This window comes from Dipodomys ordii, unplaced genomic scaffold (genome assembly GCF_000151885.1).
Source record: "Dipodomys ordii isolate 6190 unplaced genomic scaffold, Dord_2.0 Scaffold79, whole genome shotgun sequence".
Classification (NCBI taxonomy): Eukaryota; Metazoa; Chordata; class Mammalia; order Rodentia; family Heteromyidae; genus Dipodomys; species Dipodomys ordii.
In genome coordinates this window covers 860859-874514 of record NW_012267295.1, presented here as the reverse complement: position 1 = coordinate 874514, position 13656 = coordinate 860859, and the positions used below count along the sequence as shown (strand labels likewise).

At 44.8% G+C, this 13656-nt stretch overlaps 1 protein-coding gene across 1 annotated transcript in view; it reads left to right on the top strand.

Moving 5' to 3' along the window:
* The window catches only part of Srebf2 (sterol regulatory element binding transcription factor 2), a 69051-nt gene that overhangs the window by 18124 nt on the left and 37271 nt on the right, over positions 1–13656 (top strand). The gene's annotated exons all lie outside the window — the stretch shown is intronic.

Sequence of the window (13656 nt, the reverse complement as noted above, 5' to 3'; positions counted from 1 at the left end):
AGATTAAGGCAGAAAGATAGTGAATTTGACACCAGCCTCGGCAATGTAGCAGACCTTGTCTCAAAAGTAAACCAAAACTGAGCCAGGCACCAGTAACAAAGATCCTAGTTACTTGAGAGGCTGAGATTGGGGGGACTGTGGTTTGAGGCATAAATGAAAGACTCCATCTCAATCAGTAGCTGGATATATGGTCTGCACCTATCATGTTGTCTACATGGGGATGGATAAAGATGGTCCAAGGTAGCCTAAGCATATGTATATTGTATTTTTTTTAATAAGACCAAAAAAGACTTAGAAGTATGGCTCAAGAAATAGACCAATTGATGGGCTGAGATCTGAGCATCACGGTACATGGTCAGCCTGGGCAGGAAAGTCCACAAGACTTTTTACCTCCAATTAGTCATAGAAAAAGCCAGAAGTAGGGCTATTTGCTTAAGTGGTAGAGCGCTAGCCTTGAGTATAAAGAGCTCAGGGATAACACTCAGGACCAGAGTTCAAGACAGAAAAAAAAAAGTAAAAAAGAAAAAATAAAGAGGTAGAACACCTATTTAGCAAGTACATACCCTTGAGCTTAAACCCCAATATTAACAACAACAAAAATTTAATTTTTTTAATATACAAGTCACAGTGTATTATCTCTGTCAGAGATTAGATTATTCCCATATTCACAAGTAAGGAAAACAGGTCTTGAGTAATTTGATTTTGGATTCACAATCAGCACTCTTGGAACTTACACATGAATTACTGTTGTTTGGCCTGGCAAAGTAGACTTGAGTTTAACTTCTACATCCTACTTTCCTCCCTAAATGTGATTCCTCGTCAGCCTTTCTTTACGGAGTTTCTAAGGAATGATCTTCTCAGTGCTGATCAGTTTTCATAACCAGAACTTGTCTTTAGTCTGTTGTCAGAAAACTCCCCTTTGCTGGACAAAGTTACCTCTGTTTCTTGTCCTGGCCATTCTGATATTCTTTGGTCTGAATCTAGCGCTCCCCTCCTCCCAGCTTGGGGGGAGGAGGGGACACTCCTCTTCCTATAACCTTGCAAGTAAGACAACTTTCTGCATATAGATTTTTTTCTTCATTTCCAATAAAGTGAGTGGTCAAGTTCACTACCATCACTTGTAGGATCCTTTGTCGTAATGAGTTTCCCTGACTAGATTGCATCTTGTGTCCCCATCAGCCTTCAGGGAACTGAGTTCCCTGTGTCTTCTTGGTGTCCTTAATTCCCTTAGGACAGAAGATCAGAGACTGACATCACCCCGTGACTGGGACACAGAAGGTGCTCTACACAGTTTAATCCTTTGCAGAAATCACATCTCATCTTAGGATAATTGTAAACAAGGCAATGGTGCTTGTACCTAGCAACTTTACTGACTGAGATCAAAGGACTGCAATTCAAAACCAACCCAGGCAGAAAAGTCCACAAGACTTCATCTCTAGTTAACCAGCAAAAATACCAGACTAGAGGTGTGGCTCAGGTGGTAGAACAAGACAGGTGAGAGTGTAAAAGACCAATTTCAAGTCCCAGTAGTGGCAAAAACAAATAAATAAAAATATTCACTTATGAGGGGTGCCCCTTCTAGTTTCTGGCTTGGAAAACATGATCCCGATTTTTATAGTTTGCCTGAAAATTGCTTTTGAGAGTATTTCAGTTCGTCAATGTCAGGTGCTTGCTCTTTTTTTCTTTTTTTTTAAACCACCAGGATACTTGATGCTTAGAAAGATATAGAGCAACTGGGTGCTGGTGGCTCATGCCTGTAATCCTATCTACTCAGGAGGCTGAGATCTGAGGATCATAGTTCAAAGCCAGCCCAGGCAGGAAAGTCCATGAGACTCTTCTTCTTCTTCTTCTTCTTCTTCTTCTTTTGGTCCAGTTGTGGGGCCTGAACTCTGGGCCTGGGCACTGTCCCTCAGCTCTTCAGCTCAAGGCTAGTGCTCTACCACTTGAGCCACAGTGCCACTTCCGGCTTTTTTCTTTTTGCTTATGTGGTGCTGAGGAATCGAACCCAGGGCCTCATGCGTGCAAGGCAAGCATTCTACCACTGAGCCACCTTCTCAGCCCCTCCATGAGACTCTTATCTCCAATTAACCTCTAGAAAACTGGAAGTGGCGCTGTAGCTTAAGCAGTAGAGTGCTCGCCTGGAGCTGAAGAGCACAGGGATAGTGCCCAAGCCCAGAGTTCAAGCCCCATGACCAACAAAAAAGAAAGAAAGAAAGAGAGAGAAATTGAAGCTTCTATTCATGCACTTACAGAACATGAAAGATAAGAAAAGCATTTATAATTACTAATTTCCACATGTAATATGGCAGTATAAAAGTTAAACACTTTTTTTTTTGGTTGTGAGGCTTGAACTCTGGGCCTGGGCGCTGTCCCTGAGTGCTTCAGCTCAAGGCTAGCATTCTACTACTCAAGCCACAGTGCCACTTCCAGTTTTCTGGTGGTTAATTGGAGGTAAGAGTCACAGACTTTCCTGTCTGGTCTTGTCTGGCTTTGAAGCATAATGCTCAGATTTCAGCCTTCTAGGATTACAGGCATGAGCCACTGGCACCTGGCTAAATTAAACACGTCCTAATACTAATATATCATGACATGTACCAAAAATTTGTTGACATTATTAGTAATGAAATTAGCTGGATGGCTGTGATGTAGCTGAGTGGAAAGGGCTTGCCTAACAAGTACAATGTCCTGGTTTCAATCCCCAGTACCAAAAAAGAAAAGAAAAAAAATAGTTAAAAAAAATGAGTCCAAGGAAAGTGCAAGAAACTCATTTACATAGTAGAAAAAGAAGATAGAGTTCAGGTATGGTGGTGCACACCTGTGATCTTAGCTTCTTGGGAAGCAGTGATCAGGAGGATCAAAATTTGAGGCCAACCCAAAGAAAAAAAGTTAGCAAGACAGCATCTCAACCAATAAATTTGACATAATGGCACACTGTGTAGTTTTACAGTGTGGGAGGAACAGGTGGGAGGACCCCACAGCCCTAGGCAAAACCAGGAGACTCTATCCAAGAGTAACGAAAGTGAAAAGGAATAAGGCTCAAATGATAAGCCATCTGTCTACCAAGGCCACGGCCCTGTGTTCAATTCCCAATACTGCCAAGAAAAAAAAAGAGGAAACACAATGAAGAAAGAAGATTGCATATTTGGAAGAGGAACTGACTGATTGCCTACAGCGGAATAATAAAAACAAAATCTCAGCTTTCTATGGGACAAATCACGAGTAGCTTATCAGTAATTTACATTCTGCCCTTACAGAATGCAAAAATTAATCAGTAGTAAACAAGAAGTCACACAAAGTTGTGTTTCAAGGAGCATCACATGACTTGTATGACTTTAAATTGAGTACAGAGCTTTGGGGGTGAGGATGCCACTTTATTACCAAGTTTTAGCTTTTTTGGTGTCCAAATGCTGGAGATCAAATATTGAGCTCATGCCTGTCAACCTAGCTACTAAGGAGGCTGAGATCTAAGAAGCACAGTTCAAAGCTTGCCTGGGCAGGAAAGTCCCGAAGACTCTTATCTCCAATTAACCACCAGAAAACCAGAAGTGGCACTGTGGCTCCAGTGGTAGAACACTTGCCTTGAGCTGAAGAGGTGAGGGACAGCGCCCATGCCCAGAGTTCAACTTATGACTGACCAAAAACAAACAAAAAACTGAATGTGGAGCTGTGGCTCTGAGTGGTAAATGACTAGTCTTGAGCACAAAAGCATAGGGACAATGCCCAGGTCCCAGGACCGACACCTACCAAAAAAAAAAAGATTTTGGGGAGAGAGTGAGAATGAGTGTGAGTATGTATGTGTGTGTTCTGGAGCTTGAACTCAGAACCTGGGCTGCTTTTGCTCAAGGCTGGCACTCTTCTACTTGAGTCACAGCTCCGTTTCTGGCTTTTTGGTGGTTAATTGTAGGTAAGAGTCTCCTGGACTTTCCTACCTGGGCTGGCTTCTAATTTGGATCCTCAGATCTAAGCCTCCTGAGTAGTTAGGATGATAGGATGACAGGCCTGAGCTATTGGCATTAAGCTGAGAGTTTTGAGGTTGAATGGTGAAATTCAGAACTTAGAGCAAGCAGTAAAAGTGTACTTGGCAGTCCTAATGTGAGAAAGCTTGCCTCTCCCAAAGGCATGAATGAAAAGGAAGTAGATTCCTTTAGGGATAGTGAAGAATTCAGTGAGTGGGAGGGTTAATGTGAGCAAATCTTCATCTGAAGCTTATATTTAAGAAATCTGATTTCGCCTGGCACTGGTGGCTCACGCCTGTAATCCTAGCTACTTAGGAGGCTGAGATCTGAGGATTGCGGTTCAATGCCAGCCCGGGCAGGAGAGACCGTGAGACTCCTATCTCCAATAAACCACCAGAAAACCGGAAGTGGCGCTGTAGCTCAAGTGGTAGAGCGCTCGCCTTGAGCCGAAGAGCTGAGGGACAGCGCCCAGGCCCAGAGTTCAAGCCCCACGACCGACCAAAAAAAAAAAAAAAAAAAAGAAATCTGATTTCATATGATTTGAAAGGCTATTGGGCCAACAGAATCCTCAAAGAAGCAGGATCGTAGTGGAACGAAGAGATGTAACAGATAAAACAAGTCTAGACTGAATTTAGGGTGGAGAGCAGGTTTTTACTATCCTGGGCGAAGCCTCTGGGAGCTGCCTCGGGTCCTGGGCTTGTGAACCTGGGCTGCCTGGACTTGTCCGTGCTCTCTGTCCTCTTTTCCTGCCCAGCTGTGACCCCTGGGACTGCCTCTGTACTGAGCCAGACACAGCCTAAAGGATAATCCCAGAGTTGCTTTGGATTTCCTGGGTGCTTTTTCTCCCTTGGTTTTTTTTGTTGTGGTGGTTGTTTTAATTTTTGTTTCCACAGCACTGGGGAATGAATCCAAGGCCTCCAACTTGCTCAGCAAATACTCTACCACTTGAGCTAGGCCCTTACCCTTTTGTTTAGATTGAGTATGACCAGCTTTGCCTAGGCTGTCCTTGAACTTGCAACTCTCCTGCCTTTGCCTCCTGAATAGCTGGGAATTATAGGCATGTGCCACCTTGCCTGGCTTTTTCTTTTCTTCTTGATTTGGTGGTGGTGGTGGTGGTGATTGTTGTTTGTCAGGGCCTGGGGGCTGTCTCTGCATTCTTTTTGCTCAAGGCTAGCACTCTACTACTTTGAGCCCAAGCTCCACTTCCAGTTTTCTACTGGTAAATTGGAGGTAAGAGTCTCACAGACTTTTCTACCTAGGCTGGCTTTGAGTGGTCACCCTCAGATCTCAGCCTCCCTGAGTAGCTAGGATTATAGGTGTGAGCCACCAGCGCCCAGCTCCTTTTGATTTTTAACTGTTTGATTTTATGTGACATTTTAATCATGCAGAGGAATGTTCCAGAACGTGAGCATTTGAGCAGCTCTGCTTTCCTACCATTCTCCTATGTGGTTTCTTTGCCAATGAAAAGAATTCACTCTTTTGTCATTCAAACACAGAATGCCTGTGTCAGCAGTCTACTATCCTGTGTCACCCAGCACCTACATCTTTCACACTCCCTTTTTCCTAGGAAGGTACCCAGAATCTCCCTTGTTCTTATCATGTCTTGAGCTTCTTACTAAGTCCACATGCCCCTGTGTTGGGAGCAATTTGAGTAGGCAGTTTGTCTGTTAAGAGTGCTGTTTGAGGGGCTGGCAAGGTGGCTTAGTGGTAGAGTGCTTGCCTTGCATGCCTGAGGCCCTGGGTTTGATTCCTCAGCACCACATAAGCAAAAAGAAAAAAGCTGGAAGTGGTGCTGTGGCTCAAGTGGTAGAGCGCTAGCCTTGAGCTGAAGAGCTGAGGGACAGTGCCCAGGCCCAGAGTTCAGACCCCAAGAACTGCCCCCCCCCCCCAAAAAAAAGAGTGCTGTTTGAATTTCAATGCTTCTGTGTAGAAAGGTATGGCTGCTGGGCTGGACTCCTTACATGCTTCTCCAAGTGATAGAAATAAATGGTCCTGGGGAAAGTAGCAGTGACTATAAGAAGCAGAATACTGTGGAGAGGACCACAGTTGCCTCTTGGTGTGAGCTTGGTCTTCATTTGACTTCATTGATAATTGTCAGGCAAAGCCATTCTAGCTTGTTGGGAGTGCTCTGGATCACAGTTGTACTCCATCTCATTCCCAAACAACCTGTGCACATTGCAAACTATGCTGGCTCATTGGCTCCGATATGAAAGGCAAAATGAGCAATAAATAAATGAGGGAAGTTTGGTGAATAACCCTGTAAGTTAGGAAATGACTTTTTTCATATACTTGGCTTTGAACTCAAGATCTTGTGCTTGCTAAACAGGCACTCTACCACTAGATACACCCCCAGTTCCTGGGATGATCGATTTTTAAAGTATAACATAAAAATTACAGTTGTCTCCCGCTATATCGCAGTTCACATATTGCGGCTTCACTATATCGTGGGTTTGTTTGTGGGAGTTATGTTCCAGAGAACCCCCACCATAGGTGAAAATCTGCTGAGTAGCAATAAGTAAACTGGCATATAGTAAGGGACATCTGTCTAACGCTGTTACTTCGCAGATTTTCACCTATCCCGGGGGTCTCTGGAATGTAACTCCTACCAGGTGACAGATCACTATATATCATTTCTATATAATATTAGTATCTGTACAAATGTGTACGTTACTGTGACATAGGTGTATTGCTATACTCTGCTCTTTGTGAAAAAGAGTTAGGGTCCCAACTCTCAATATGTCATTGGGAAGAAGTGGTATGAGAAGCTGTAGGCAGGCGCTGCTGGCTCCCTGTAATCCTAGCTACTCAGGAGGCTGAGATCTAAGGATCACAGTTCGAAGCCAGCCCAGGCAAAAAAGTCCCCATGAGACACTATTTCCAGTTAACTATTCAAAAACTGGAAGTGGAGGCTGGGTACTAGGATGGCTCACATCTGCCATCCTAGCTACTCAGGAGGCTGAGATCTGAGGATCACAGTTCAAAGCCAGCCTGGGCAGGAAAGGCTGTGAGACCAGGCTTATTTCCAATAAACCACTCAGAAAACCAGAAGTGGCACAGTGGCTCAAGTGGTAGAGTGCTAGCCTTGAGCTGAAGAGCTGAGGGACAGTGCCCAGGCCCAGAGTTCAAGCCCCATGATACACACACACACACACGAACGCACGCACGCACGCACGCATGCACACGCGCGACCTGAAAGTGGAGCTGTGGCTTAAAGAGGTAGAGCGCTAATCCCAAGCAGAAGAGCTCTGGGACAGCATCCAGGCCCTGAGTTCAAACCCCACAACTGCCAAAAAAAAAGAAAAAGAAACTATGTCACAACTTTATAAATTGGTGGCTAAGAAATACACAAATACTACAATAAATTAAGCACTTTGCTTTGAAAAATACCTGGGATTTTCTTGTGAAAGTCACTGACACTAATCACACTTTTTGAGTTATGTCTTATCTACTTAGGAGGCTGAGATCCAAGGATAACAATTCAAAAGTCAGCCTGGGCAAGAAAGTCTGTGAGACTCATATTTTCAACTAACAGTCTTCATTTAAAAATTTTTTTTAATTTAAGAATTTTTTAAATGTTCAAGAATTGTGAATAGCATGTAATGCTTAGCTAATACTGAGCACTAGGTAAGCTGCTTTAGGTGCATGAATTTTATCTCAATAGTTCCATGCTTTGATTACCTGTGACAGAATTGCCGCTCAGCTAGGTAAAACTTGTCTCAAGTTACAAGATGGTGATGTGGTTAATTATTAATCACTATGGCTTTTTCTCTGAACAGATTAAAAGAGAAATAACAACATAGATGAAATATTTGCCGACATGCAAGAAAGAAAGAGCAAATGTTAACTGGGTGCCATTGATTTATGCCTGTAATCCTAGCTACTCGAGAGGCTGAGATTGAGAGGCTCCAAGTTCAAGGCCAGCTAAGGCTTTGAAGATCCTTTCTCAATGTCAGGCACTGACTCATGCCTGTAATCCTAGCTAGTCAGTCTGAGATCTGAGGATCAAGTTCAAAGCCAACCCAGGAAGGAAACTCCTGAGACTTGTTTTTGTCAGTTGTGGGGCTTGAAGTCAGGGTCTGGGCACTAGCTCTTTTGCTCAAGGCTAGTGTTCTACCACTTTGAGCCACAGCACTACTTCTGTTTTCTGGTAGTTAATTGGAGATAAGAATCTCACCAACTAGCCAAGTGCTGGTGTCTCATGCCTGTAATCCTAGCTACTCAGGAAGCTGAGATCTGAGGATCACGGTTCAAAGCCAGCCCAGGCAGGAAAATCCGTCAAACTCTTACCTACAATAAACCACCAGAAAACCGGAAGTGGCACTGTAGCTCAAGTGGTAGAGTGCTAGTCTTGAGCTGAAGAGCTGAGGGACAGTGGTCAGGCCCACAGTTCAAGCCCCATGACCAACAACAAAAAAAAAAGAAGTCTCACTGACTTTCCTCATTGACTTTGAACCTCCATCCTCAGATCTTAGCCCCTTGAGTCACCAGCACCCAACTGTCCTGAGACTCTGTTTCTTTTTTTTTTTTTGGTCCGGTCGTGGGGCAGAACTCTGGGCCTGGACATTGTCCCTCAGCTCTTCAGCTCAAGGCTAGTGCTCTACCACTTGAGCCACAGCGCCACGTCCGGTTTTCTGAGTGGTTTATTGGAGATAAGAGTCTCACGGACTTTTCCTGGTGGGTCCGGCTTTGAACCGAGTTCCTCAGATCTCAGCCTCCTGAGTAGCTAGGATTACAGGCGAGTCACCAGCTTCTAAGGAGTTGTTAATAATGCTAAAACACAGATGGGCTAGGTGAGGTGCTACACATCTGTAATCCCAACTACTTAAGAGGCAGAAATAGGAGAATCAGTTTGAAGGCAATCTATGGAAACGTTCGCAAGACTGTATCTCAACAACTGTACCAGTGGCTCAGACCTATAATCCTAGCTACTCTGGAGGCTGAAGAGATCTGAGGATTGTGAAGCCACCTGAAGCAGGAAAGTCTGTGAGACTCTTATCTCCAATTAGTTATAGAACACACACACACACATACTCTCTCTCTCTCTGTCTCTCTCTCTCTCTCTGTCTGTCTGTCTCTCTCTCTCTCTCTCTCTCCCTCTGTGTGTGTGTGTGTGTGTGTGGCTCAAGGAGCTCAGAGCCTGAGTTCAAGCCCTAGCACACACACATATACCAAAAGCCAAACTTGGTAACCCTTCTGTACAGTACCTTACAGTTTTGAAAAAGAAGAAGAAAAATAAACTTGGTACCAAACTTGATAGCTCACATCCATCCCTTTGGGAGGCAGAGAGGTAAGAGTCTCTTAGCTGGTCAGGGTACAAGCATAATACTCTGTCTGAAAACACAAAGGATTGGGACACAACTTAAGTGATAAGGTCCTAAAAGGAAGAAAGCAATCATCAGTCAATCTATCATCACTAAGTGATTAAATAAATTCTGTACATCAATAATGTATAGTATAGGGGCTGGGAAGGTGGCTCAGTGGTAGAGTGCTTGTCTTGCATACATGAGGACCTGAGTTCGATTCCTCAGCACCACATAAGCAGTAAAAGCTGGAAGCAGCGCTATGGCTCAAGTGGTAGAGTGCTAGCCTTGAGCTGAAGAGCTGAGGGACAGCGCCCAGGCCCAGAGTTCAGGCCCCACGACCAACCAAAAAAAAAAAGTATAGTACAGTACAGTGCTCTGGGATTCTTAAAATGATGTTATATCCATCATAATGTTCAACACTGGGCAACTTTCATGTTTTATGAAGCAAACAGCAAGATATTTAGCATTCTGGATGAGATCCCATTCAATTATTTTGTAAGTTGGTCTATAGTGAATACATTTTTTTACAATGTAAAAGAAATTAACACAAATTATGCAAATTACAAGAATAAGTCACCATTGCTGAGAATGATACCTCATGTCTGTAATCCTGGCACTCAGGAGACTGAGGGAGAACTGTGAGTTCTAAGTTAGCCTAAGCTACATTAAAACTCTCTCACCACTTCCCCCAACCCCCAAAAAATGAATAAATGACCTTTGTAAACCTGTTCTTCCCTTGCCTAACTAAACCAGAAATACCTACTAAAGGATTATTGACTAATTGTGCCATGGGATTGTTTCCCCATCTGGGAGCTTTGGATGCCTGTTCTTTCAGTTAATCTCACTGGATTTCAGGTTGTCTTACACTCAGAAGATGTTGCAAGGCCACGCTGGGCAATGTAATTTATGTTACCTCCAGGTCACAAGCTCCATTTAATACATGTGAACTGGAGATCTCTTGGCTTGAAGCACATAGCTGTGTGCAGACACAGATGACAACCAGTGCCTCTAATTGTGGTTACTTGTTAAAGAGTCTAGAACCCAAATATAGTTTCTTGGGCCCTCATATACCTTTTTTTGGGGGGGGAAGGGAGGGTGGTTGTGGGTCTTGAACTCTGGACCTGGGCGCTGTCCTTCAGCTCTTCAGCTCAAAACAAGTACTCTACCACTTGAGCCACTTCTGGCTTTTTCTGTTTATATGGTGCTGAGGAATCAAACCCAGGGCCTCCTGCATGTGAGACAAGCATTCTACCACTGAGCCACCTTCCCAGCCCTCATATACTTTCTTGAGCAACTTATCCTTAAGTTTAAGATAGGAATGTGGTTTTGAAGAGAAGCAAGGTGAGCTTCCCACCTTGGGAAGCCTGATTATAATACTCTGCTCTGTGAACTGCAGCAGGAACCTGAATTTCATTTCACAGCTCCATAAAACCTTCTCCCAAGCCTCCCTTTTCAGGTTTCATGGCCCTCCATGGAAATAAAAGCCTGTGCAACTGCAGAACACAAATGATTAGAGCAGAAAACAGTGAGAAGACATTTAGCCACTCCCACATGGTAGAGCTCCAGTTAAAAGAGTGAAACCATGCCCAGGGCCTGCGTCTTGGTTCTCCGGGACTCCTCTTTGGCTCTGCTTCCAGATGGGGCCCAAGGAGAGCCAGTGCCCTACCAGAGGCTCAAAGAACCTCCTCATGGAATGCCTCTCTCGCCACTCAGCACAAGCCTGATGCCTGGCTGACGGGAGATGGCTCCACTGGAACATTCTATATAAGGGTTGAAAGGTGGTGGTGGTGGTGGTGATGATGATGATGAATTTAAACAGTCACATTTAAATAAGCCTTAGGACCTTTGCGTACCAGCCCGGACCTTCCCCCATGAAAGTTTCAGGAGTATTCAAGAGATGAATAAAGTAGGCCCAAGTACATCAGTAGTGGGAGCCCCAGAAGTGCTTCTATAAGGGCCTCACCAAGCACTTTGCATAAATCATCCAGGAATTAGCACAGCAAAGAGGCAGCCAAGTGAGGAGATCTAAGCATAGAGACAAGTAACTTACCGAGTTCACAGTGCCCGTTATCCTGCCTTTTTCTCCCTCCATTATTGGAGCTTGAACTCAGAACCTTGCCCTTGTTGGGAAGATACATTGCTATCCAGTCACAGTCCAGCCCTGCACTGGACAAGGTATGGCCTTGTTATATGGCCCAGACTAGCCTCAAGCTTATAGTCCTCCTGCATCATCCACTCCAGTGCTGGGATTACAGGAGTACCAACTGGTGCCTGTCCATGAACTTTCTGCAAGGGAGAACAGGCAGAGAACAGGCAGCCAGGCTTCAGGACTGATTTCCCAGAGAGCTGGAATTTTAAAGGGCCTCTGGAAGGCTCAATAGTAAATTGTTAGATTTCTCTCAACCATTTTCTTAAAGCTTTCTATAAATCTTATGTTATACTTGAAACATGTGAGCTCTAGATTTGTGTTTGATTTAAATTTAGTGCCAAGTCTGAGAGCATTTCTTAATTGGAATTGGGCCTGTTTGGTGCAGATTGCAGTATCTGGCAATCTGCCCACTTCTCACTCCCACAAACAGGTTGAGTGAGGACAGAGCAGTTGAGGTGTTGGTTAGTAGTTCCACTCCCTGGGAATTCAGTCAGCTGAAACACCGTTTTACCTTGCCCTTGGACTGACTGATGCTTGCAACCCAGTAATTGAAATGCTAAGCTCTAGTTATCCCGTATGGAGACCACACTGGACCTCCCCAGACTCTCTCACTTGCCCCACATTCTACTCTTCATAGAGCAAGCTCCCCGGCCTTCCCTGACTCACACAACACATGCGATCAGAGACTCAGAGATTGCTAGGGGAGGCTTGGGGAAAAGAGTAGAGATGGAAGGGTTTGGTGGCGGGGGTGGGGTGGGGTGGGGGGGCGTGGTAATAGTGATGGTGATGCTGATGGTAGTAGTAGTAGTGGTTGGTTTGTGTTATAGTTGATTTGGTGTCCAAATCAGAGCATCCTTTGACCTTAAGAGGTTGGAGACAAGGGACTGTGTAGTTAAAGATTATGCAGTATTAAGATGAGACAAAGGAAAGAAAAGTAGACAGTATAGAAATTAGTGACATAGCCGGGCACTGGTGGCTCACGCCTGTAATCCTAGCTACTCAGGAGGCTGAGATCTGAGGATCGCAGTTCAAAGCCAGCCCGGGCAGCAGAGACCGTGAGACTCCTATCTCCAATAAACCACCAGAAAACCGGAAGTGGTGCTGTAGTTCAAGTGGTAGAGCGCTCGCCTTGAGCTGAAGAGCTGAGGGACAGCGTCCAGGCCCAGAGTTCAGGCCCCACGACCGACCAAAAAAAAAAAAAAAAAAGAAATCAGTGACATAGCTGAGGCTCCAGACTCCTTGTAGGGAGAAAGAAGTCTAAAAGATGATTGTGCTGGTGAGCCAGTGGCTTGTACCTATAATCTCAGGAGGCTAAGATTTGAGGATCACGATTTGAAGCTACCCTGGGCAGAAAAGTGTTTGAAACTGTTATCTCTAGTTAATCACCAAAAAGCTGGAAGTGGAGCTGTGGCTTGAGCAGGGGCACTAGCCAGCAAAAAAAGCTCAGGAACAGCATCTGAGCCCTGAGTTCAAACCCTAGGACTGGCACACATACACACACAATAATAATTTTTTAAAAAGATGAATCATGGGCTGGGAAGGTGGCTCAGTGGTGGAGCGCTTGCCTTGCATGCCTGAGGCCCTGGGTTCGATTCCTCAGCACCACAGAAGCAGAAAAATCTGGAAGTGGGGCTGAGGCTCAAGTGGTAGAGCGCTAGCCTTGAGCTGAAGAGCTGAGGGACAGTGTCCAGGCCCAGAGTTCAGGCCCCACGACCAGACCCCCCCAAAGAAATAAATAAATAAAAAGATGAATCGTCAGTCATGCAGTAAGCTAAATTTAAATAAAACCTTGGGTGGATGGAGCAGGAAGAAGCCTTTTAGGCTGGGAATTTAAGGGTCTCAAGCACTTGGAAAATGATCTAGAAGGGAGTCAGAAGGGCCTTGTCAATTGTGGCAAGCAGGATAAAGCCAGGTTGCTATGCCCTGGCCTCCTAGCAGTGCCTGACTAGCTGTACGACCTCATCAGGTTTTCCTGACTTCATATATGGTCTTCCTGTTCTTTCTGCTCCTAAAGGCCTTTAACTCAGAGGCCTTCAGCTTTCCAATTGCCCCTGAGTGTTTTAGTTTTGTTTTTTTGTGATGTTGGGGGTAGGACTCGGGACTCTGAATGTATTAGACAAGTGCTTTACCACTGAGCTTGGTTTTTTGAGGTAGGCTCTTGCTGTGTAGCCCAGACTTGTTGCAATCACAGTCCTCCTGCCATAGCCTCCCAAGTACTGAAATAACAGATGTGCACTACCAAGCCTAG